Source organism: Amblyomma americanum, chromosome 8, assembly GCF_052857255.1.
Source record: "Amblyomma americanum isolate KBUSLIRL-KWMA chromosome 8, ASM5285725v1, whole genome shotgun sequence".
NCBI lineage: Eukaryota > Metazoa > Arthropoda > Arachnida > Ixodida > Ixodidae > Amblyomma > Amblyomma americanum.
The window spans coordinates 26,120,705-26,148,161 of record NC_135504.1 but is presented as its reverse complement, the minus strand read 5'-3'; the positions used below and the strand labels follow the sequence as shown (position 1 = coordinate 26,148,161).

Below are 27,457 nucleotides of genomic sequence, written 5' to 3'. Positions count from 1 at the left end.
CCTGAACCGCGCCGTAAGCGAAGGGGTAAAGGAGGGACTGAGAGAAGAAAGATAGAAGAAAGAGGTGCCGCGTAGTGGAGGGCTCCGGAATAATTTCGACCACCTGGGGATCTTTAATGCGCACTGACATCGCACTGTACACGGGCGCCTTGGCGTTTCGCCTCCGACGAAACGCGGTTGCCGCGGTCGGGTTTAATAGTAATAGTTGGTTTTTGGGGAAAGGAAATGGCGCAGTATCTGTCTGATATATCTTTAGGCACCTGAACCGCGCCGTAAGGGAATAGATAAAGGAGGGAGTGAAAGAAGAAAGGAAGAAGGAGGTGGCGCGTAGTGGAGGGCTCCGGAATAATTTCGACCACCTGGGGATCTTTAACGTGCACTGACATCGCACTGTACACGGGCGCCTTGGCGTTTCGCCTCCAACGAAACGCGGTTGCCGCGGTCGGGTTTAATAGTAATAATTGGTTTTTGGGGAAAGGAAATGGCGCAGTATCTGTCTCATATATCTTTAGGCACCTGAACCGCGCCGTAAGGGAATAGATAAAGGAGGGAGTGAAAGAAGAAAGGAAGAAAGAGGTGCGGCGTAGTGGAGGGCTGCGGAATAATTTCGACCACCTGGGGATCTTTAACGCGCACTGACATCGCACAGTACACGGGCGCCTTAGCGTTTCGCCTCCAGCGAAACGCAGACGCTGAGGTCGGTTTTAAAGTTTGTGCTTTTTGATAGTTTTGGCAATGCGCGAGCTATATCTTGACTGCCTATAAATTTTCTTTCAACGTTCAAGAACGTCGATACAGAAACAAATATAAGCAAACATCATCTTTGGTTGGCGTCCGCACCTGGACGTCCTAGTCGAAATCAGGAGGAAGAAATGGGCTTGGGCAGGGCATGTAATGGGAAGGGAAGATAACCGCTGGTCCTTAAGGGTAACGCAGTGGACACCAAGAGAAGGAAAGCATAGCAGAGGCCGTCAGGATGTTAGGTGGGCGGATGAGATTAAGAAGTTTTCGTGGATAGAGTGGGAGCAGCTGGCAAAGGACCGGGTTAATTGGAGAGACAAGGGAGAGGCCTTTGCCCTGCAGTGGGTGTAGTCAGGCTGATGATGCTGATGATAATGATGGTGGAAGGATTGTTGTCGAGGATACTTCGTTCAAACAACTGCATGGCAAACTCCTTGATCCATTTCCCCGCTTACTCAGTCACTTACCCTCTTATTTCGTCTCTTAAGCAGCTAGGCTTCACCTAATCATCGGCTTGCCCTGCTAATTTTCCACCACATTAATCGCCCCCTCCTTTTCTCACGCCAGTCGACTCAATCAATATGCCGTATCACCCACTGGCCGCAAGTTCGCAGCCTGGTACGTTCTCCCACATCGCGCTGTCGGCATCCGCCCACGACCTTTACACAGTCGCGCACTTATCGCGTGCAGACAGACCCACGGCGGTGGCGCGCGAGACTCGTGAGCGATGAGAGCGACGCGACCGGGCCTAATTGCGCTCCACACTCGAGCTCCGGCTCAGGGCGAACTTGGGTCACGCCGGCTTACGGTTTCACTAGGAGCGTGCTGTGCCCCCCCCCCCCCTTTCCCGACTCCAAAGCGAGCGAACTGCGTTTGCAAACTCGTCTAGCTCCCATCCGCGGCGCATTATGCAACCCCGCTGGGAGAGGCCCCACTAGGCAGGCGCTCATAATTTATGCGATACACCCCCTGCCCGGACTTTATATATTAGACGCAGGTGTCAGGAGCCCGTGTACACCGCATGAAACTAACGCAACATGAGCGGTGTGTTAAACTTGCAAAGAAGAAGACGAGGCGGTGTAAAGGTAACGACGCGTTCACAAGATATCAAAACATTTTATTTTGGGTGTCGTTAATTTCTCGTTAATGGTTAATCCGGCCTGCGGAGGAGAGGCAAGACTTCCTTCGAAAATTCCACGCAGAAGCATCCTTAGTCCGCTCATTACACACGGGAAAGAAGCTTTTTTTAGAGTAGGAAGAAAGCAGCCTCATCCTATATGCCGAATCCTAAAACAGTATTCATCGTTCTGTGCTCTTTTACTAAATCATTATAATGAGCCTAATCATTTGCGTATTTAATTACTGATTATTGGCGGCATGCATAACTACTTTTGGCGCCATTACTAAACCAAGGCCCACAGCCTTCGTATTACTGAAGAACCCCACAAGATAGAAGACGCTATCGAAGTCCTGGACTGAGGACCCTGCCCATGAGAACTGGTCTCCAAGTCACACTATCTAAATGAAGTTTTTCGCTACTATCAACCCGCCGTGGGGGCTCAGTAGTTAGGGCGCTCGACTACTAATCCGGAGTTCCCGGGTTCGAAGCCGACCACGGCGGCTGCGTTTTTATGGAGGAAAAACGCTAAGGCGCCCGTGTGCTGTGCGATGTCAGTGCATGTTAAAGATCCCCAGGTGGTCAAAATTATCCCGGAGCCCTCCACTACGACTCCTCATTCTCCCTTTATTCTTTCACTCCCTCCTTTATCCCTTCCCATACGGCGCGGTTCACGTGTCCAACGATATATGAGACAGATACTGCGCCATTTCCTTTCCCCAAAAAACCAATTATTATCGCCGCCATCACCAGACATTGGGAGGTTATTGACAGTCCACGTTCTTCTATTGCTGCATAGAACAACTTTAAGCGCTGGATTGTCTTGGGAAAATTCCGTTCCGCTCAACAAAACAATGATTCTACAATGATTGGCTCCTAGTCGGCCATTCGTTTCCTCGGCTGCTTTTTATTTCCTTCCTTGTTTTCATTTGTTCAAAGCGAAGGGTGAAGCTCATTGCATCGGCATCACTCTGGATTATACACACTAGACACTAATACACCTATATGGAAGCACAAAGCAAGTAAGCTGTCCTCTAGCGCAATCCCTTTTGCTCCTTTGCTTTAAATCTAGACAGCCAAGAAACGCCACATTCAACAGCTGCGTCATACCTCGGAGGGAGGAGTTTCGCGCCGATCGCCATGGCTTTGCGTGCATAATTACGCGAATTGAGTTTTTAAATTTGGAGGCCAATATATTGATATACTGTAGAGCTACCGTGAAGCAGCCCTGAGGTACGACCTCTGCTAAGTTTTGAATACTAATGAGCACATTAACTGCACTCACTAAAAGTTTGTAGTTAGTCTCAGTTAACTCACACACTGTCTACGACAAATATTTTCCAACTTTGTGTCCACTCTGTAACATAACCTACATGTTAAAAAAAGCTTCTCTGTGCTGCTTATATTTTGTTTTAAATAAAAACTCGGAAAAATCTAACTTTGAAGCAGTCGCTTCTCTGCGTAGTCCTGTCCGTCTTTGGTGTCTCCTCTGCGCTATTTTCTACATCATGAACGTTCACCAACGCGCCCAACTTTCGGATTTACTAATACCTGTATAAGCGGAGTGATCGCATGGGCTTTGCATACGGAATTGCTCTCAGTTATATTAACTGTGAATACACGGGATCTGTGTATCAGTATGTGAAAAAATCTGGGACCAAAGTTTACTTTTGGTGTTTGGATTTTGGTGGACGTGTATGCGTGTGTGCATTGCAAATTCAACACCACTACAAACTGCTTATCGTGTGTGTACTCTTGCTGAATAGTATGCGTATATCGCTTTACTGTTATCGAGCCTTCACTGCGCGAGGCGCTGTGAGAACGGGCAGCGGAATAAGTGGAATCGTCTGGCAACCCTGAAGACAAAGGCAGACGACACAAAAGCAACATCGACTGCGCACTGTACGGACGTTTTTTACCACATGGAGGCTAACGTTTCTCTAAGCACTCAATCTAAAAAGTCAAAAGGCGTCCTCCAATTAATTCACTCAAACCATACATTTTTCTTCAATCTAATGCCTGTAGAGGAGTTATGTGTACGATGCTCCGCATGTATCTTGTGCGCGGTGGTTTTGTTTGTGTGGTAAGGCATAGGTGTTGTTCCCAGGTTTACGTTGTAGTAAGCATTCTCTATATTTCTAGAAAAAAAAAGTTTCGCCGGCTGTGATTACGACTGCCAGCGTCTCTGAGCTTACATCTATATATATATATAACGAAGGCATACCCTTCCTCTCCAGCCATTTCCCTCCTTCTCTGCCATCCCGCTTTGTAGCCACTGATAAAAAAATAACAAAAACGCACTAGGCTTTCGCTCACCGGCCAGCGCTAAAGTGAGCTTTATAAGTGGAGCTGAACGGCACTCCGTTCTGGTGCTTGCATAAGATGACCCCACCGTTTTTCGAGCGATTGCTGGGAGTGAAGTATTACATCATTGCCATTTTTATGCCTTTCTTTTTCTTTTTTTTTTTGCTCCGATTGGTAAAGACTTCGTTGCGCGATATTGCCTCGGTCAGAAGATCGAGAGGTCCTAATGGGCCTCGACATGAGCCTCGTAATTGCCTCGTTCGGCGACGATTATCATCGCAAACGCGGTGCTCGCCTCATAGACGAACGAGGGAGGCAGAGCAGGTCCCGCCAGCGCACGCCAGCAGTCACGATCCCCTCTCCAACCGGGCCTCATAGTCGGATGAGCACCACGTGGTGAGCTCGGCAGTGTGGCTGTAATTAAGTCAGCCGGAGGTGGCTCGTCCCGCACCCCCCAACCCTTCTGTTCTGCGGCATTATAACGGCGATCACATGGGCGTCGGAGAGGCTAAAGCCTGCTGCATTTTTTTTTTTTGCTATGCGGTTGTAGGGCTGTACTTGAGCTGCTCTTCGCTCACTCAGGGATTTCTTTTAATAGAAATTTTACCTGTCTATAGCAGGCACGTAGCCAGGAATTTTTTTCGGGGGGAGGGGGGCAAGGTAATTTTCGAGCTTCCGGGGAGGGGGGGGGGGGGGGCTGGCAGCTGTTTGAGCACTGCGAAGGGAAAGGGGGGGGGGGGTTAAACTTGATTTCGAGGGGGGCCCGGGCCCGGGCCCGCTCCCCCCCCTCTTGGATACGTGCCTGGTCTATAGATAGCAACACTCAAATCGATGCTGAGAGTTTTGCTGAATCTTGCATGCCCGCAGCGCAGTAAAGCCAATGGCCACTGCTCGTTGCCTATATCACCCATGTGTTGGGCGGCATGGGCTCGAACTCTCCTCTCCGGCTTGAGACGGCGACAAGGAGGATGGTCACTGTGTGGGTTCTGAGATACCATGAAATCCAAGCTTTTTTCTTCTACTTATGAGAGTAGTAATTCTCTAGCATTGCATTAAGGGACAGAAGTCCTACGTAAGTACTGCTGGGGATGGATGTATGGAAACGATTTTTATTATGGGGATGGATGGATAGAAACAACTTTTATTACTGGGGACAAATTTTCCGGGACGCGAGTTCCAGGAAAACCGTTTTTTGTGGCTCCACTTCACTACCCAGTCTCCTGATATTGTGAAGAAAGGAAGGAGCATTTAGGCCTTCAATGCGAATTCATGCAATATCAGGCGACTCGGTAGCGATGTGGAGCTGCAATAAATGGTTTTCCCTTCAACTCGCGTCCCGGAAACCTTTGTCCCCAGTAGTACATTCGGTTCCCTATCGAAAACATTTCCACGCTGCGTGATGTTGACAGTTTCTGACAACATACTTTAGAGCATACGCTGAAGAGCCGAAGTCTTGGAGAAGGGGAATCGGCTGACCACAATATTTATTTCATTCATTTATTTCAAATTTATTCATGACCTTGCGACCATAAATAAGGCAAGTGAAACTATAACTACCGTAAAAAGAACACATGAAGTGTGAATAGTCACGCATTGCAGTAAGACATGTGGTTCGCTTTGCTGATGATAGGACCAACTATAGCAACTTTGCATCTGCGTGTTAAAGCGGAGAGAAAAATGCAAGAAACGAAACAATAAATCAAACAACTAGCAACCAAAAGAGAGCACTTATGATGCTAAAAAAATTGAAATGGATACAAGTAATGGGCAAGTAAAGTAGAAACTTAAGTTTCTCTTAAAATGCCCTAAATCATAGATGAGTGTTATATCTGCTGGCAAGTGATTATACTCGGATGATGTAGCTAGAATGAGATAATTTAGTAAGGCGGAGTGGGGCTAGGTATTACGGTCACAATGGTCACGAGGTGTACAATGGTCACAAAGTGTAACCGCTACCAAGGAACAATGCAAAGAGAACAATTGAAGACATGGCTACTTAGTCGCAGCTTTAAAAAATTGAGAACATATTATACAAGCAGTATGTCACGGCACAGTGCTCTGGTAACTCAATAGGTGTCGCGAATTATTCATAAGCTGAGCAAAACTGCCGCTCTCAGCTGATATACTACATTTGCTGCTAACGCTTCCCACTACGGTATTGTTTGCGCAAAGGAGAACTTTTTCTGGATTTCAGACGTAGCAGGGTGTCTTAATAGGCTCAGAATTATCTGTACGCGTTAAGTTGTGATAAAGCCAGGTCCAGGAAACTTAGACACCAATTTTAGTAGGGACGCAAATGAGAAATATTGTAAGATATTGTTATGGAGGTATTGAAGGTAATGGCCGAATGTTCCGATGCGTAGTGAAATCGTTCCTTTAAAGTTCACTCTTTGCTCGTATGGAGTAGTTAAGGCTGCCGTAGAAAACCAATAGAGATTGCTTTTGACGATAGCAAAAATGTTAATACCAAAACTCTACAAGCCTTCCGAGGGGATATCTGCGGATATATTGATTAGTGCAGTGGGATCTTACGATATGTTAAATAATTGCGTTCATAAACAACTTCGTGCTGAAAAATGCGCCTGTCAAGAATTTCGGGGTATTGAAGGCATGATGTTCAGTCGATTTTCTCTTCCTTTCAATCTGAAGGTTCGATTCCCCCATAAGCCTTCATCTGCAGGCCATCAGATTAGGGGAAATATTTCCTAAATATCCCTTAGAGTTGCTATGTACACAACTGCGTACTCGCAGCTTTTTCTCACAGTGTGCTGCAGCTGTAAAAGCTTTTTTGTTTTTTGCTTCAGACGAATTCAGCACCACTTGCATCACAAGTAGCGTGTTTTTTCTTTTACGCCAACTACTCAGAGCAGGAAATAATTTTCCTACAAAACAGTGAGCTTGGTAACAAAACGCGCTCTCCATTATTTTCATGCAGACAGATCTTGCCAGAAATAACATTATTTTCTCTGTATTTCTAATACCCATGCGTACTTCCAAACATAAATCGATTCCACAGTCTGTAGCATGTTCACCTAAGAATTGCTGGCATTTCGATGATTTACAACCTGCGCGACACTTCGCGCGATATTTGGTACATTATTGCAAAAATTACCTGGTGGTGTTCTGGTTTGCGCAATTAGGCCATTCATTTGTTGAGGCTTGAATGTACTGCATGCGCGGAAAAATATTGCTTTTTGATCCAAATAACGCGCCGCTACTGAATGGGATCCCAAGCTGTACAGGGCATCGGCCCAATACTGGAAATATGTTGGCAAAGACTGGTCCTTTGTAGGCCCGATCTTTGCCAATACATACATACATACATACATACATACATACATACATACATACATACATACATACATACATACATACATACATACATACATACATACATACATACATACATACATACATACATACATACATACATGCATACATACATACATACATACGTACATACATACATACATACATACATACATACATACATACATACATACATACATACATACATACATACATACATACATACATACATACATACATACATACATACATACGTACGTACGTACGTACGTACGTACGTACGTACGTACGTACGTACGTACATACATACATACATACATACATACATACATACATACATACATACATACATACATACATACATACATACATACATACATACATACATACATACATACATACATACATACATACATACATACATACATACATACATACATACATACATACATACTGGAAATGTGTCGGCAAAGACCGGTCCTACAAAGGACCAGCCATTGCCAACACATTTCCAATATTGGGCCGGTGTTCTGTGCCGCTTCGGATATATAAATCTCGCAGCATGGCCTCCCTTTTTCCCTGAAACCTGAGGGTGTTCCCCTCCCGTTACCTAACCAGCTCGCCTTCCCGTGGCCGCTCTTGTGTGAGCTGCAGAAGAGCACGCTTTGGTCCTGCGGCTGTTCCCGTTAAGCGCGGCCGTGCATGGCCTTCCCCCTTAGAGCCCTCGCCAGCCGCTCCCTCTTTCCCGCCGTCAGAGAGAGGAGTAGTGTGGAAGAAAGAAGGACGGCTGTAGTACAAGGCGTCCCAAGACAAAGGGCCGTTCGCGGGTGGCGCTGCTGCTGCCGCAAGGCCGCTATTATTCAGGTGCCTCGCCTAAAGGGCACGCTTGGCTGTCACGCACTCCGCGCATCATCGACGCTTCTCGCTCGAGGGGAGAGGGGGACACGATGGCGGACAACGCCACGGGGAACATCTCCCGAAAGGGCGACTCAAGGGCTCCGGCGCCTCAGGCGCGGTCTCGTGAGAGGCCAGGGAGCGGCCGACGAGATGCGTTACATTTATTTATTTATTTATTTATTTATTTATTTATTTATTTATTTATTTATTATAGATATCTCAAGGGCCCTTGGGTGAGGGATTTACATGGCGGTATATCATTCTGCAACGGGTGAGATTTCCTATTGGTAACAAACTCGGAGGTCACTCGGCTTTAACCCCCTAACAGTCATTTTTTTTAAATGGTAACAAATGGTCATTTAGTATACAGTCTTTGTCAAAAGTATACGGCCCAAGAGGTCTGCCTCTGAGCCCTGCAGCGCGGCTTCTTGTTTGTTCATTTGTTTGTTCATTTTATTTTGACAGAGCTGGGTGTACAGTATCGGACCGAATATCACAGATGGACATAAAGCGCTGCCAAGGTCGACGAGGCAAAAGGCGTTTGGTGCGCGCCTGACTAAGCCTCGTCTCCGGAATATTGCATCAGGACAAGACAGTGGCCGGTCGCGCCAAAAACTTGCATACTCAGGGATCGTAATCTCACGAAGGCGGGAGGCACTTAAGTTCTGAACCCTCCCAAGCTTAGGACTGTCAAATGCGCTTAAGAGCACCGCTACACGGCTTGGAAGCAAACCCCTTGGGCTGTATACTTTTTACAAAGATTGTACCTGTGTGGCAATACGGTCAAACCTGTTGCACGAGTTCGATCCCGGCCGCGGCGTTTCATTGGAGGCGAATGCTAAGTGCCCGTGTACTGTTCGCGCTCAGTGTACGGTTAAAGAACCCCAGGTGGTCGACATTACCGGAGCCCGATCCACTACGGTGTCCCTCATAGACGTAGTCGCTTTGGGACGTTAAACCCCAGAAACCGAACCAAACCGAACCTCGTTGTAACTAATTTGAAGTGGCCCGGCGATTACTTCGTTATAGGCCGCGTTGACCGAGCTTCCAAGGAGAGCCATGGTGGGTGAACAGCGCAACAAAGGCGGGACAAAAAAAAGACAAGCGCTGACTAGCAACTCAGTTTATTGAAGAAAGAAAAGTGGTAGTATGTAATGAACGTAAACAAAAAATAAAACGACAAAAGGGGGTAAACAACCAATGCTGTGTCCCGCCTTTGTTGCGCTGTTCACCCACCATGAATGCTTACCAACTCGCCCAAATCTCAGCTTTACTCTTCCAAGGAGAATGGTCATTACTTCGTTACATCCATTGTTTCGTTATAAACCGTTTCGTTGTAACGAGGTTCGACTGCATGTCGACAAACCCTAAAAAATGCTTCGGACGAGCCCTAGCTGTTCGCCTTAAACTTGACACATTGTCGGAAAACACACGACAAGATGGACTCGTAAGAAGTAGCAATGACCGCCGTCTTATGACGGGTGTGGATCATCCAAGCCTGTTTGGGAGCTGAAGGGAGCTGTTTGGGAGCTGATGTCTAAGTAAAGTTGGCCTGTAGGAACAGATTATAATGCTATGTCATGAGAGGTTTTAACTTCAGAAAGCTGTACATGGAGCTATGAATTGCATGGTAATGCTTGCCTCCGGAATAATTTCGGCCACCGAGGGTTCTTCAGCGTGCACTGGCATCGCAGTGGTCTTATGCATTTGGCCACCAAAGAAATGCGGCCGCCGTGGCCTGGATTCGAGCCCGCGTCCTGGAAGTCGGCAGCAGTATACGCATAGTCACTAACCACAGCGGCAGGCGGGTCGGTAGTTTTACCGTGTCCTAATTGTAAAGAGGCTACTTTCATGACGAAAAAATAGCGCAAAAGGAACACCAGGAAACACATCATAAACGTTATCCAACTCGCCCAACTTTCGGCTTTGCTTAATATGAGGCTATTTTGACTGGAAACAATTTTCATAGCCTAGAAAAGTTTAAAAAAGAAATACTGGTATAGCCACCCTCTGCCGTTTTGGAAAGGTGCGGTGATGCCAAGAAATTTCTGTACGGATCCGTGAGGCCATGTTGCACCGCCCCCCCCCCCCTCCCCCCCCCCTTCCAGTCGTTGATCACGGAGTTATTTTTCGCACTTCCTCGGACGAGTTTGAATCAGGTGGTCGGAAAATTATTGTGTCATTTTTAAATGGAATCTTTCCAGCAACAAACGCGTTTATTGCTGCCGAACAAACAACAACATGTTCAGAAAGAGTCGTAGAATTGATTTTTCCTGACAACGAAAATTGGATGCAGATGTTCTCGATACGCGTTCCTTTAATGAGGTACCGGCAGAAAGATTTTGGATGAAGGATTTTCTTTTTTTGCTGCCTCGAAAGAGGTCTACGTACTTAGTAATTATGAAAATCAGCTCGATGAACGAGTTACCGCCGTCAATAATCTTTTAAAACGTTTTTGTACCGGCAGTTTTGGTCTCGGTGACGTCATGGTCTACCGGCCAGCCTGGACAACACAATACTGATGACGTCAGCGTCGTCGGTAAGCACTGGTTGTTCCTGTGAACAACCCCTGTGTTCGGTGACGTAACAATAACAGGGGAAAGTGGACAATGACGTCACTCGATGTGGGTGAATACGGTGAGCGGTTCCTCGGACAACATTCAAAATCAGAATAAATTATGCACCACTCAACGGCGGCGACCGAAACTTGCTACAAGGTATCTGTTTACGGCCATCAAGCAGTTCATATCATTTCTTTGCGTCCGAAATTTTGTGTCTGTAGTGAGCTAAGCCTGAAAACAAGACGTCGAAATATCGAGCACTGTACTTTCAGCATTTCCTGTTCTCTAAAATGCAGGCGAACCACAGCACAGGCGAAAACTGCTTTATTCCCTCGGATGAGATATTTGACGAGTTTTTTTTTGTCTTCGAAATTAGTCAGATTCACCCAAACAGAAACAGAGAAAAACACCAAAGTTTTGTATCCTCATAAACCTCAGTGCTATCAAAGCTCTTATGTGACATGCTTTTCATGTATGTTAGAGCGACTGTGGACCACCATGTACTGAAAGGTTATACAAATAATTTTTTTTGAAGCGATGTTTATTGCCTCGGGGCTAAAAACTATGAAGTGAGAGAGTACTTTTTTATGTTAAATTCTTGACTTGAACCAGTTTTGTCCCAAAGAGTTAATTTATTGGGTAATAATTAGAGTCCTGTTTATGAAAATACGGCTTAGACATGATTACGGGTATGAACTGAGCCGAAAAACAGTTAAAACTTGCATTGAGTGCTATCAGAAGAACTCCGGGCATCCCCCAATACAATCCACCGATACCGATACAAGCAAGTAAGCGCGAATAGCCGACTTCTGTCACAAGCGCTGAAGTGACAGCCTTCTCTTCTTGTGTTCCCTCTTCGGCAGTGGTTGAGTAAACTAGCTAGAATGCATAGGATCTAAAATTTATCGCACTTGACTGCTGTATCCTAAATTCATGATTAACTGCGAGATGTTAGATGATGAAAAGACACAAAACGACCGGACAACCGCTAATCCTGCCGTTTCCTGTATGAATCGGTCATTCCGCTAGTAATAATGAATATATATAAAGTCAGTATCAAGTATCACAGGCGAATCTGCGTTTCATCGGTGAAGGGGCTAATGGTCCTTTCGTTATCTTCGTGTACTTTGTTCTGATCTTCCGCCGATCCCATCAGGTCGTACGAAGTCGATCATCGCAAGGTAGCGCTAATCGGAAATGAAACCACGGTCGAAACATTTCAAGCTATTAGGCTTAAGCAGACAAAGAAGGCTCTCACTGGTGCATTCGGCCCATTTTGGTCCGTACATCAGCAGGATCTGACACAATTTTTATTTGATGTAGGATTTGCGCTCAGGTTTTCTGTATGGGGGCCCTTTCGTTACCGTAGTGTTTGCAATGCAAACACGCATGGATTCTCTTGCCATTAGCGTATAATTTAACTTAGTTTCGGTTTCTGTCTTAGCTTCCTTGGGAAAAAAAGGCACTCCCCATTTTCGCGACGCATCTTTCTTTGTTGTTTAGGTTTCCTTCTGATCCGCATTTCCATTCACGGTGGCGTTCGCGGTCTTTTTTTTTTTTTTTGCCGTGACAGTTGCATTGTCAAGGACATAAGTTAAAAGAGGCAATATTGCCACACCATTGTGACAGCAGGCACAACAGTACAGACAACGGTCTATGAAAACGGAGAGTTTATATGCTAGAAGAGGTGCGAAAATAAAACGCAGGTATCGCCCCCACTGGCCGTTTTCAAAAGCAGACTGCGGTGCGTCAAGACAGGTATCTTCAGTTTAGGATCCGTGAGGCTAGGCTACACCACCATTACTTTCCAAACGCTGATCACGGAGTCGTTTTCGGGCTTGACGTCATAACTTGGAATCGACTGGCGGGAAGATTTTTGAACGCAGTTTTATCCGGAGTAATTCCGCGTTTTGCTGCGGGACAAACTTCGCAAAACCAGAAAGAGTCACAGAATCTATTTTCTCTGAGAACTCAAGTGTGGTGGAGTTCTCTTTAGTGTCTCTTTAAAAAGGGTTTCGCTACTGGCGCAATTCTTGAAGTGCCTTAGCCCAAGCAGTACAGTGAATTCGTCTGCGTTCACGCACAGACCTAAGGTGGTGTCGCAGGTTATGTTTCGCTTAAATCTCCAATTATGAAGCCGTAGTACACGTTTCCTAATAAATACGGAGAGGACCTCTTTATAAATATTTCGGCTTTGAAGGTGCTGAGCGCGCGGCAAAAAAGACAACTTGTAATTTATGGGTGGTCTAAGTAAAGGTCAGAGAGTTCACTTTTGCTTTCCTCAGTGCGTTTTTTCTTCTCGGATTACGGCTCTAATGGGAGCGTTTCCCGATTCTGCGATGTCGGCGTCGGCGTAACACACATCAACACTCTGATTGGTCAGTAAGCAGTGGTGTCATGAGTGATGTCACTGCAATGCCCCACGGAAATGCGCGAAGCTGGAAGGTCTGAGCACAGTGACGTCAAGAGTGACGTCACGCTCATTCTAACAAAGAAAAAAACGACAAATAATAATAATAAATGAGCAATATTATATTCATCGCCACCACTAACAGCTGTCGCAGAATCTCGCGTTACAGAGCGAGAAGCGCCTCGTGAGCTTTTTTCCAGCTTTTTAAACCAATCGTGTCTACCCACGGGAGTCCTTCTTGACTACTACTGACCGTGGTTGCCTCTTCTCAAGTGAGCTAAGGTGCTTTGGGTAGGAATCAGAGTGCCCTTGGTAGGAACTAGGGTGTAGTAACTATACGGTTAACTATACGCTACTAAACACGTTTTAAGTTGATGAAAAGTACGCCAATTTTTCGGGACAAAGTGAATGTTAAAGCACTGAAATATTATTTCCAAAAGGCTCATTTTGAGTTGTCTTGACGGGAGCGCCGGAGGGTATATATATATACTCTCACACACTTTTTACGGCTTTTTTGGAGCCTGCACTCGTGCAGCAGACAGCTTTATTTCATTGACTTTGTGGCTACGTCAAGGAAAACAAGGAAAACCGGCCGAAGAAGCCTCTTATAATAACGACCATCTTAGAAAACGCCTGCGAAACTACTGTGAAAGCTGTATAGCTTCCATTCGTAGCCGTATGGCTGGGCTTGGGTGGATGCTAAAGAGTAATTACTCCCTTATTACAAGTGTGCTTCCCTTTCGGGGATTTCACTGAAGCACATTGAGCTATTATTGCGGTTTTCTTGACACTACTCCCACCTTTGTAATTTAAGTTTTTCGCTTATTTACAATAGACAAAATGCTCATTAACAAGAGGGAATTGGTATGGTATGGCATGGTATGGTATGATATGCTATGGTATGGTATGCTATGGTATGCTATGGTATGGTATGGTATGGCATGGCATGGTATGGTATGGTATAGCATGGTATAGTATGGTATGGTATGGCATTGTATGACATGGCATGGTATGGAATGGTATAGTATGGCATGGTATGGTATGGTATGGTATAGTATAGTATAGTATAGTATAGTATAGTATAGTATAGTATGGTATGGTATGGTATGGCATGGTATGGTATAGTATAGTATGGTATGCTTTGGTATGGTATGGTGTGGTACGGTACGGTACTGCACGGCATGGCGCGGCATGGTATGGTATGGCATGGAATAGTATGCTATAGAGTGGTACGGTACAGTACTGTACTGCACGACACGGCACGGTCCGGTATGGTATGACACGATACGGTATAGTACAGTATGGTATTGTAGGGTGTGGTACGGTATGGTACGGTGCGGTACGATACGATACGGGACAGTACTTATGATACGATATGCTATGGTATGGTGCGGTACGGTATTTTATGGTGTAATACACGGTGTTTAACGTCCCAGCGATGCTCATGGACGCTGCAGAGGAATGCTGCGGATTAAATTGCGACCAGACTAGAACGCTAGATGAGAAGAGCACGTCTATTGTCTACGGGGCGACCTCAAGTTAATGACAGTGTTAATTACAGGAAGCGTGCCTTGGTTTTAAAACGTTTGGTTCATCTTCACAGAAACACCCTTCCCTCTGAGCGACTGCCTATTAATGTTTCATGTCAACCTTTCGAAGAGGCACATTCCTAGAATACGACTCTCACTGTTCGCTCGGCTTCGCAGACGAGTGCCTGAATTTGCTCGCTCTCTTTTGGCGGGAAAGCCTCCGAAGCACCGACGAAGCAGTTCCCACAATGAACGCTCCATATTTGATGACCCCAGGGAAGCGGGCGCCGCTTCGTTGGCATGCTAAGAATTTCAGTGGCCTGAAAGAAAGATGGCGCTTCGATCGGGAGCTGTTCCCGCGCTTCCAGCGTGTAGCGACCACTGCCTATGACGTCACGCCGCCGCTAAATTTTAACGCGCGGGAGCTCGTTTGTCTTTTCTCCAGGTGCTAACGCGAGGGCCACGAATCCCGCTGCTTCACGGGTCTCTACGTCGCCAGAGGCCGGAAGCTAACCGAACACACGTGGGAGCTCTATCAAATATTTTGCCGTCTGCGGTGCCAGTGGATCTTCTTAACAGTCTAGTTAATAGTGTCTCTCTAGTGACGACCAGTTATAGGGACTATATTTGGCTGTGTAGAGTTGATCGTCCCCCATCGGGAACGTGCGAAGACACGATTCAACACACGGGCAAAAGGCGTGCTGAGAGGCGCTTATTAAAAATATATAGACAACTCTCAGGCACACGACGTCACTCGTGGTGCTGCTCTGTGTGACAAAAAATGTTGACGTGAACTACAAGATGCTAAACGATTTGGCGCAAGCATGTCAGGCAAATGCATTGCGAAACTTTATAAACAAAATTTTGCGAACACATATTTTAAAGGGTCACTAAATGAGACTAGTAAGTTAACCCACACTGCTAGGTTTGCGTCACGTGATTAAGAATTGCCATTTTTACCGGAAACTGGGCTATGATAAGACAGAAAATCGCGCAAGACCGAAGTACACGTGGCGACACCTCTCGCTTATTCCTGGAACTGCACTTGGTGACGTATATCATCTGGTGACCACGATTCGTTCATTGTATTTTTCGTCCAGCGCTACCTAGCCCTTCAGTGGGCATGTACCGGCGAAATATGAGGAAAGCAACGTGACGAACTTGGCTGAGAGCCTACCGGTGCTGCTTTACGGGAGGGATTGTCAGGGGTGAACAGCGAGATTTCAGTGGACTTCGAAGAATTTTTTATGCTCCGTTTCACATATTGAGCTGCTTGCTGATGTGCGTGATCATTTAGAGAGTTCGGAGCGCATCAGTTTCAAGCATACATGCCACGTTTGGGTAGCGTTCGTTGTCGTCCTGTCTTTTGGTCATCTGTGTCTCGTCTTGTTGATGCGCTGGGCTTCATGATGACCTAGCAATGAGCCAAGAAGTCTACTCTGCTAATGCTCTTTAACTTCGAATAGCAAGAAAAAAAAACGCATTGTCCCAAAGATCCGGGGATTACACGAGATGCACAGCCCATTATATACTCGTGTGACTTTGCCGTTACGTCCCCATATTCCCCACAGCCTCCCCATCCCTCCTGAAGTGCTCGTCTTCATTCAGGACCTGCGGAGGACCTGCGGAGCACCATTGGGTGCTAGTGGAGCAAGCACATCTTATGGCGACAGCCTAGCTCTCGCATAACATTGCTCGCTTTCTCCTTTGAGACGATCTGTTGTGTGTAATTGTGTCAACTTGAATGTGATTTTTGGGCTCATATTTATCATAATTGCCGACGCATTTCCTCCTTCAGCCCTCCGAGTCCTTAGCCTTGAGGCAATCCTTGTCTCTAAAGATTTCATGAATGAACGAACGAATGAATGAATGAATGAATGAATGAATGAATGAATGAATGAATGAATGAATGAATGAATGAATGAATGAATGAATGAATGAATGAGGACTCCACGTGGCTGGTGACACGAAGTAAAAGACTGGAACAATAGGATAAATACGAGCTTTCACATGAGGTCCATATATATGAGAAGGTTAAGATTAATAAGTTCACACTGCAGTTGCAAAAACATTTTGAAATTCAACTTTGCTCCCCGCTCCTGGCGGCATTCCGGAAAAGGCGCAAAATAGGTCAATACTCTGGTGGCTACGTGCAGCAGCCAGCCGTTGTTGAGCAATGGCTGAAGCGTTCTGGTGCTGTACTGCACGCTACGGGGTGTGGGAGGAAAGATTACAAGCCTGCACGTATGCTGTGCAATGTCAGTTCACGTTAAGAAACTCCCGCTTGTAGAAAGTAATCTGGAGCGCTCCTCAACACCGTCTCTCATTGGCCAGGTTCCTCTTCGGGACATTATAGAGATAGTGGGGACAAATTAAAATTGGCTGCATTGTTACAGTGCTGCGTTTGAATTCAAAAGACCTTAATTTCACTGCAAATGGATCTTTCATGAGCTAATATTGGTACAGAAATTAAATGCAGGTGTCGCCACTACCAGCTGCCTTCGTAAGGAAACTACGGGGCGACAAGACTTCCATCATCGAATCTCTGAGGTCAGATCATACCACCATTCACTTCCAAACGGTGATCACGGAGTCCGTACCGTTCTTGACATCATGAGTTTCAATCGAGGGGCGTAAAAGAATCTTTGTTTTTGAATTCATTTTTCTTGACAATGAATGCGCATTTTGCAAAGTAATCATCGCGTTTTCGCTAAGAACAAAAAGTAGCACAAACCACTGGCATTCTATAACGACCATGCAGCAAATATTCTCTCTCCCTCTGAACGCATGCTCCGTTATGCTTCGCCGCAATCTGCTCGAGGTTTGGTTACTGAACTGGTAGGAACGCGCGTCAAACGTTCCCTTGCCACAGAGTGTGCTTTTGAGCGATACAGTGGCAAATTTATGACACCCCCGAAACTCAAAATCTCTGTGGGCTAGAAAAAGTATTATGTTCATCTCTGAGTACCTTAGTAACTTTAAGTTCCCATATACAGTGTACTGCTGCAGTGCACACTCTGTGTCCTTAAAAATTTTGACCTGCCCTGTATGCTTAGTCTGGCGGTAGAGAATTAAAGGCGGTGCGCGAGAATTCAAAAGGAAAGGACAGCCTCGCGTCTTGTGCTCTTCGCTTTCGTGCCATCGTTTCTATGTTGGCTGCGTAGCTTCTAGCGTAACTTCAACGCTCCAAAAGTTTAGCAACTCTTGACGCGGGGCTGTGCAATATATCAGAGTAATGAAAACTACAGCGCTATATTATTTAAGCATGCACAAATACAGGCAAAAAAAAGGACCTGTTGCACTTTGTCTTCTTAGCTCACTCATTTTGCTCGAAATAGCTTGTTGCCAAAACTCAGGAACTAATTATGGCAAATTTGCTAATTCTGATCCTTCATCAGTGCGAAACTAATTACTGCTACCCACAAAGGAGGCGTAATGAGTTCATTCATGTAAACAGAACTTGACATAGTTTATGCTCAATTTGCACTGTTTACTGATTCATCATCAGCATCATTAGCCTAACTACGCCCACTGCAGTGCAAAGGCCTCTCCCATGTCCTTCCAATTAACCATGTCCACTGATTATTTCAACTGAATTCTCAACCATTTCCGGGTCTGTTATCAGTGTCATGTTTCGTGGTACAAACCATGTTTTATGGTCGTGTGTACAAATCACCTTTTTTATTTTAGGTGTTTCTGTTTTCTGTTCGCGTCTGTTTACAGCGAAATGTAATAATTTGTTGTTAATAAAATCTCATAACATCTGTTCATGTCTTTGAATATGTTATTTTGTTATTCGTTCCTCAATATATAAAGAGAGCATTGTATGACTGCTGCTGCTTGGTTTTTACTACGTGTTGTTGCTCTCTATGGGAGGTCTCCACTCCGTCTTTGACTTTAAGACCTCTTTCTCTGTTTAATTTATATGCCCTTATTATAGCATTCGTACTATAAACTAAATTTACAGAAAGAAAAAAAGACAAAAGAAAGTTTACATCAGTTCCAAAGTTACGTTAACATGAGTAAATAGAGTTTGTAGTAAACCGGAACTTCCGTGATTGCATGCTAGCTGAATAACGGGTCCAGAGTGCGTATGCGCGGAACGCTAACGAGGAAATGGCGTTAGCGTGCGCTCGCAGTTTTCAGCAGCTATCTTTGCGGCTTTTACACCCTCAGCGTGGGAACGTAGCGGCGTCTTTCCAAGCGAAACCGACCCATTTCAGCCGAATTAGCTGCTCGTGCTGTTCGGGTCGGCGTGTTTACCAGTTACTACTGGTGTTGTCACTAGCTATCACTAACTTTGTTTCAGCGACGAAATGGAAGCTGTAACTCCGCCTTGTCTTCTAGATACACTTTCCATTCAGGCGCGCCGATAATCTGACCTCCAGCGGCGCTGCAACCGTCTGCAACTGCTCGGAATGTACCAAAACTTTTCGGAACGTAAGGTAGTTTATTTATGGCGTTTTATGTGTTTACGTAATTATACACGGGAATTTACTTTAAATTTACAGGAATATTTTGAGCATTACAAGTGATGTAATTGAAAGTATTTCTGCTGGAGTAGTTGGTACTTAACATTTCCTCAACTGGATGGCACCATTGTGTTTACGTTTCTTTTTTCCCATAATTCTAATTCCCCTGGTTTTGCTTGGACACTTTGCTGGAGGAAATAAGGTTTAGTTTATAGGAGTTTTACGTCCCATAGCAACTCAGGCTATGAGAGACGCCGTAGTGAAGGGCTCCGGAGATTTCGACCACCTGGGGTTCTTTAACGTGCACTGACATCGCACAGTACACGGACCTCTAGAATTTCGCCTCCATCGAAATTCGACCGCCGCGGCCAGGATCGAACCCGCGTCTTTCGGGCCGGCAGCCGAGCGCCGTAACCACTCGGCCACCGCGGCGGCTCGGAGGAAATAAGGGTTAATCTATTAATTGGCTGTAAAAGACTTTGAAATATACAATTTTGACAAATTAGCGGCAGTAACGACCATGTTGAAAAGGTTTTTCACCTCCATGTAAAGAAAATCGCATTTAATACTTTCGGAACCATGTATTGCGTCACGGTAGCGTAATTTCCCCTAGATTCGAAATCACGCTAACGCTGTACTAAAACTGTCTAGTAACTTAGTGGATCATAAAACATAGCTTCGCTTTTTGTCGGTGGTCCCAAGCACGACAATTTCTGCTCTGAACCCGCAACATCTATGTGGCACGCTCAGTATAAGCAAGCACACAAAATTATTTGTCACCGGTAAGCATACGAATAGGTAGGAGTAAGATTAATCGCTTTATGCCTGCTTAATAACTTTTGCTGTCTAATTACTCAGCAGACTAACGCGACGCCACCCGTAGAAATGAAATGAGACAAGTAGTACCACATTCGGCGTATCGACACTTTCTGTTTCGCGACCAGTCCATTCGTTGAAACGCTATCAAAACACTAAAGCTTCTGAGGTGTACTTTTTAAATCAGAGCCGAGTTTTCTTGTTCGCAATAGTGATTTCCTGTCACGTGGTGCTACAATGCGTGCGCCAGGTTCACGTGGCGGTGTGAGATAGCGTGCTCAATCATGTGGCAGCAAGAAAGTCAGTTACCCTGCGTCTTCCGTCATGCGCGCTCATCGTTAAGCGATGATCACTTTTTGTGGGGCCTGCTAATGACTGCGACGGTCAATAATGCGTGGACTGAGCCGCGCTGTGTGCCAGAGACGCCACAGCGAGTTCAGACTAGAATAGCCGGTAACAGAGAAGAAATGGGAGATCGATACAGCTGTGTATTTTGCGGGGCAAACAATAGTTTATCTTCGTTTTATCGACCGCTGTTGCAAAGCTTCCCTGTCTGTCACATAACTAGGTCAGTGAGTCGACCTGGTTGCGATGACTATAGGATTAATAGAAAGATTAGATAAATTAAGTGACGTAATATTTCGGTTTCTGTAATTAAGTATGTGTCTTCGATGGAAAAATATTTTTTTCGGAGGCGTCAGGAACCTGTTTAAGTAAGCGACTTTGCAAGTATCCTGCACAAAAATACTCTTGTAGTTAACAGACGTGTCGATAAAAACCACTACACATTTCAGTGTTTTGGGGCTTTAGGCAGGAATGCGTAGCCGGTTTTGAGACATATTATACCAATGAGTTGATTGTAGTAGAAGTCCATGACGAAGGAACAAGAACGATGGCGTACCGTTTGAGCGCGTACGTGATAGATAGATAACAGGATATATTCAAGCGAGTGCTTGTAACTGACGTATAAGTGAGGTCACGCAGGTGAGAATCGAACTATCACCTCCGTCATGAGCAGCAGGAGTTCTTAGTGATTTTAAACGCATCTTGAGTAAAATTGCTTCGCACATTCATCGCACAGATGAACAAATGACGGGGCAAGCAAGACTTCTGCTAATATTTCTAATTTTTAAGCAACGCCATTTTTTTAGAAAAAGTCTGTGCGTTTTTTTTAACTTATTCAAGTTACATTATGTGCAGAAGCGGCATATTCAGTCGCCATAGGATTTTGGACCAGCTTTTTGGATACAATACCCCGCTGTTGTTTCACGCGTGCTTTGCAATCTGCTTCAGCTAAGGATTTTCGGGCTTGGAAATCTCGGTGTACAATCCTTGAAAGTGCTGCAGTGCTCGACACATTTGGCACCTACTCCATTCTTCAGATCACTTGCGTGCTCTCCAAGGCGGTCGTTGGCTGAAAGCCGTGTGCTCGATGTACGACTTTCAACACGTCAAGGGGATTTCGTACATCACTCCAGTGGCGCGTTCTGCAAAACGGTTCCCGTGCCTCTTTTTAAAGGCCAATTTTTTGTTCTAACCGCTGATGCGTCGGCCCAACTGGCCAAGCTTTGAAGCTTTGAACTTAAAAGCCACAGGGTTTTCTTTGTTTTTTTTATTGTAGGTTATACCTTTCTTGTAACCTTAACTGTTGCGTAGATAGGAGTGGTCCTCTCCACGGACGTATTACCCGTAGCTCGAAAAGGTGGGGAGGAAAGACATATTTTTCATGGCCGTGGAAAAAGGGGCGGGAGGAGGCATCACAGCTTTATGAAATTACTTGTTCAACCGCTTCGTTGCTTGCTGTTGGAGAATTTTATAAGGAAGAATGATAAATGTGCCGTATTTTTAGTCAATGTGTCGTATATTGCTTTTGATGCTGACAATGAAGCCGTGAGGTAAGTCATTTAACCTTCATCTTACTGTAATATGAAAGGGCGAATACAACTGGCGCAAGTGAGAAAGCATGCTGGCTCGTTTTCTTGAAATTGTGGCAGCGAGCCACAATGTCACTAATACGACAGGAAGTTAGACATCGAGTTCAACACTGCTTTGACGTGTCTGATCATGGCTTACTCCTTTTGTGAGGTGGCTTATAGACGTATCTGTCTCGACCGCCGGCAGGGCAGTTTCGATTTGTGAAGTTGGAAATAAAAATGGAAAGGGTGGTTTGAAACTATCCACATGTCTAAACCACCCTCGCCTATGGAAGTTTCAGAGAAAGTGTAAAGGACGCGCCCTAACCACGGCACGTTCACCTGTGAAGACTGCTCTGCCACATTACTAACGTGTTTGCAAGAAAGCGCGCATTCAGAAGGTTTAGCTGAACATCAAGCGGGAAGCATAGTGGTAGACATAGAGCTGTTTCCAACGGATGGACGCGGACTTCCACCAGACAACTTAAACGTAACAACTGCAGCGCGTTTTCAACAAACTATTGAAAAAAAGCAAGAAACGTTGAGTTCGTCTGTGTTGTGATGCGTCCGGGAAGTGTTTGGTTTCGGGTAAATTGGTCGCGTATAAATGCATCTCCATGTGTAGCTTAGTAATTCACCTCAAATAGGCTGCAAGTAAGTACAAAGGATGTGCTCTGAAACGTGCTGTTCTCCTTCTTTGTGACGTATGCGAAGTCCATTATCATGCAGTGCATGGAAATGGATTCAGTGCGCCCACGAAATAAGGGTCCACTTATCTTGCCTAATGGATTTCTTCCAGCTACCTACTGTGGGAGACCTGAGGGCGACTGCTATCTTCTCATGCTACCCTTGACGATACTTGCGAATATTGTCATACATGCCTGCAGCAGAATGAATTTTTTCCTGGCCATTTTCTTTGCTGGTGTTTTTGCCAGCAGTAACAATTTATTCCTGTAGCATTTATCCATACACTTGGCCGCAAACAAGTGCAGAAACCTAAGAACGGCGAGTCCCGCCATTGGGGCGAGTGTTTTTTTTTTTACTGTTGTATTACGCTACAAGACCTGACTACAGTTACATGTCCGCCTCGCGCATTTCCGGAAGTGACGAATGCACGAATTTGCAAAACTTATTCCCACAGCATGCGGAAACTAGCCCAACTAGATATTCAACTCTTCATATAGTCTGCACGTTGCAAAAAATGTATTCCCTGTCTGTAGTAAAAAGCTGGGCCATGCCAAATTTCCGCGCAGGGCTTCTGCTATACGCACAAATGAGAAGAAGGCTACGGATGCAGCACCACTAGAATTTAAATACTTGTAGCAGCTAACTTACGCTTCGAAATCGTGAGAATCAGCGCGTACGAAGCTTTCTTCAGTGCTCCGCTTTTACTGCAAGGCGACAAGAGAGGGGTGCTAGAGCAACAATCAGGACGCGACGCCGCGCCCACTGCTTTCCATTTAGATCTCCTACATGTTTGCTTTCTTGCAAGCACAGTGTTTACGTGGCAAAGCAGGCTTTACAAGCGACATGCCCATTTATTTTGCTTTTCGGCTCGTTTAATCGTCATGTACCGTGTGGCGAAGAAGCTATATATGACGTGGTAAAAAGAGATAAAGGGACAAAGAGGAAAACTAAATTGGCGCTGAACAGAACCCAGACTTAGTGAGAGCTGGGCTGGTTGGTGCTTCCTGAGGGGCAACGACACTGCAACGAGCCCCCTGTCCTGTAAAACCACTATTTCTTGTGGCGCTTGTTTTTTGTGGCGGTAGCTATTAGTATTACCTTTGAAACTGCCGTGGTACGGCATCACACTCGATTCATAGCGCAGCTCGAGGCACGGGCATCGTGTCTGTGCCGAAGCTACAGAGCGTGCATGTCCGCATAGACAGTTTTACCACTTATAAAAAAAGCAGGAGCTCTATCGCCGAATTTCGCGATCTACGTTACAAGCGTGAACACTGTCAACTGTTTTTAGCACTAGCTACCATGCAGAAGCTATGCAGCAGCTACGAAACAAGCACCAACTTGTCCCGTTCTCTTCTTTAGGAAAGTTTAGTGCCAGCTCGTGCAACGACCCACTGTTCACTGTGTAAATACTGTGCTATAAGTATCGCACTGCTAGCGTTTGTAATGCGCGCGTTCTCGCCCTTGGAACTGCAGCTTCAGCCATCCTGGGCGCGCTGGCCGCGGTCGGAACCGGAGCTCAGCGCTCACCTTTCGCAGAGGCGGCGGTCAGCTTTGTGGTGGTGGCGTCGCGGCGGCCGTGGCGAGGCCGAGGCGGCGACGTGGTCCGGGCTCTTGTCGGCTGCGTCCTCCGCCTGATCGGCCGTCGTGCCAATCGGGTCACACGCACTGCACCACTGACGCGGCCCAGCGCGGGGGGCAACCGCGCGGCTCCTTGCGCCTTTCAGCGGCCTCACTTCACGCCCGCCCGCCCCGCGCGACGCTGCCGACGCTTCTAAGCTTTCCCCCTCCCTCCTCCTTCCCCGGGGTCCGTGACGTCACGAGCGCACCTCGCACACAGCCCTCAAATTGTACCAGCTTCGAACCTCCTCTCGAAGTCGTGCTCAGAAACCGGCACGTTTATTGATCCAAATATGAGTAACTTACAGATTGTCGCGCCGCTTGCGGCGAGGCTTCAAGCTGTTCTCTGCTAATAAAGATATACGGCTTGCATCTGTTACTGATTCTATATGCAGCAGGTGGCGCAGCTATTAGCTAGTTTTTGAAAATTGACCGGAGCAGATTAGTGGATTTCGAACCGGAGCTTCGGAGCTGAAAATATGGAAGGGATGAGGTTCCCGGGACCTGCCCTTCAGATGGCGCGCCCTCAGTGACTGGCTTGAGCGCGCGCGCTTTCTGCTGAGCTCAGGTGGAATGAATGAATGAAAATTTTTAACTTCTATATAGAGGTATTAGCGAGATTGGGTTATATTTCTTGTATTTTCTATCATGCTTAGTGAGCCTGACTTCACTCTCAGTGACGCGCTGGCAACTGGCGATTTATTTTGAGTCATTTATTACCAGAGCAGAAGTGATTGCAATATATAATTCCGGCAATGAATCAGACGAAGCAAGCTGTAAAAGCGTTGCTCGCGTTGTTTAATAGATGGACGGATGATGCCATTTTGTTCCGATGTCACACAATATAAGACAACGCCACTTTACATAAATTTTTAAGGACTTTTTATTGAAGGCCGAAAAAAAAAATGCACTTGCTCGAGTATTGAGATATAGCCGTCAAAAATAAAAAAAAAGTATAATAAGGAGTTACGCCTTCTTGTCTTTAGGCCAAAAGTAACTAAATTTTCATTTTTGCTTAATCTTTGATGTCCCTTTCATGCTTTAATTTGGAACTTCTTCCAACAGGGCCTCACCTCACAAAAAGTTTTAGTTTCAACTTGTGGCTGAGACCAAAAATATTTTCGGTTTAAAAATACGTGCACATGTATTTGTCCTTTTTGTGTGCTTTGCACTCTAAGTAAATCATCTTTGTATGCTAGAAAAAAAAAACGAGGAAAAGGTCGGAAACTTCTGGAGAACGTTATATTTTATGCCTTCTCATAAAACTGAGCGAAGGTTGAAGGGCCATTCTGGCCGGCGCGAACTTGGATGTACGCAAGTTGAGTTTATTTTAGAGCTACTTACGCGCTGCACTGAACTTTGGCGTCAGCACCCACAATTTTTATTGTCAACAAGCACCACGCCTCGTCCACACATGATGTGACATTTTTCTCGCCTAAACGGCCTGCCGCAACTTCATAAAATGCATACTCTACAGGAGAACCTTAAAAACCATGAGGCAATATGAGCCTCAAGAGACGCATCATTATAGGGGCTCCAGGGCACGCCGACCTCAAGGACAACGAAGTAGCCGACACCATCACTCGAGGCCACATCATCCGATCTGCTAATGGCGAATAGGAACTCACACCGCTCCCTCAAACGCACTGCAATATCCTGGAATATCTCCGGGGAATCCGTATGTGATACCGAAAACCTCACCCGAGGCTCAAAAGGGGCAGTCGGTTCACTGGAAACAACTGCTGGCAAACAGTTCTCTAAATCTCCACATTCTAAATAAAACTGAGACCAAACAATACGCCCCTCGTGCGTCAAGAACTTCTCCTACACTCGCGGCAGTTTCTTCCGCTTGTTAATAGATGGTCCCACTCCATTCTTGTGCAATAAGTCTGTCTTTCTTACGATAAAATAAATGGGTGAAAACACTGTGTAACTCAAGATTCAAGACAGCTCTTTCCAGTGGTGCATGTAATATTGTTTATTCATTATTATCTGTCTTTTGAAGCAGCGCGTGTGTCATATCACAGGATGATGATGATGATGATGATGATGATGATGATGATATTTTATTTTCCACCAGATAAGGAGGCCCCCCTACCCCCGTCACCGACACGCAGGCCTGGGTGACGGGGGCCGGGACCTCCGCGGTTAGAAGCAGGCAAAGAGTTCTTGACTCCTCGCGGCTTCTTCGCTATCGCTCGTGAAGTCACTGCGTTCTGACCAGTCAGCATGACGCGTTGCAGTGATGTCATTCGTGACGTCACTGCCTTGGGACCAATCATCGTGGCACGTTGGCACGAGTGGCGTCATGGTTGACGCCACTGCATGCTTGGCAATTAATCTGGCTCTGCGTTTTGCAAGCAACTCCAACGACGCCGACGTGGCAGAAACGGGAAGCCTGCCCTTAATAGCCGTTGCCCTAAAACGCTTGCTCGTATGCAAGGTTTACTTGCAAGACACGTAACCGCGAGATTTTCCTTGGCGTTATCTGTCCTGAGAAGCTCTTAAAAGCTGGCCTGCGGTTTTCGCTCGAAGCACTTGAAACGCCCATGCAATAAACGCCGGAAACACATTGCGCGGTGCTGCAAATTATTATGCCACGGATGTTGTCGGACCACACCATCCAAAATGAAAGGATAAAGCACATCGTTATGCAGGGCGTTGCGAAGAAGTTAGCAAACGCGTTCGTGGCAAAAGTTGTTGCGCGTGTTACAGAAATTAACTGAGACCGCTATAAACTTCACGGCCAGTGCTCCTTTAATGCCTTTCCCACGTTGATGAGTTTGGTCGCGAGATCGTATATGTGCGGGTCTCTTTTCTTGCACGCGTTTGTTTAGCTGCCGCTGTTTCAGAGGTCACGTGTTGATCCGAAGTAGTTGTAGTTGTCTCGCAACGTTTCGATCTTAAATAGGAGCAGTCGTCTTCGCTTGAGCTAGAGTACGCATTTACTTCGCATACCTATTTTATTTTTTGCATATTTTACAGGAATGTCATATCGAATGTGTTCTGTTTATATGTGTGTATACAGGTATAGTAACACACAACAAGGCATGAACAGTTACAATCACTTTTTTTTCGTTT

General features: G+C 45.8%; 1 protein-coding gene across 1 annotated transcript in view; it reads right to left on the bottom strand.

The window, feature by feature from the left end:
* Window positions 1-24,526, bottom strand: part of LOC144101181 (uncharacterized) — an 81,850-nt gene extending 57,324 nt beyond the window's left edge. The window contains exon 1 of the mRNA XM_077634231.1: window positions 24,287-24,526. The gene's annotated coding sequence lies outside the window, so the exon portion shown is untranslated. The remainder of the gene's footprint in view (window positions 1-24,286) is intronic.
* Between the last annotated feature and the right edge of the window lie 2,931 nt (window positions 24,527-27,457).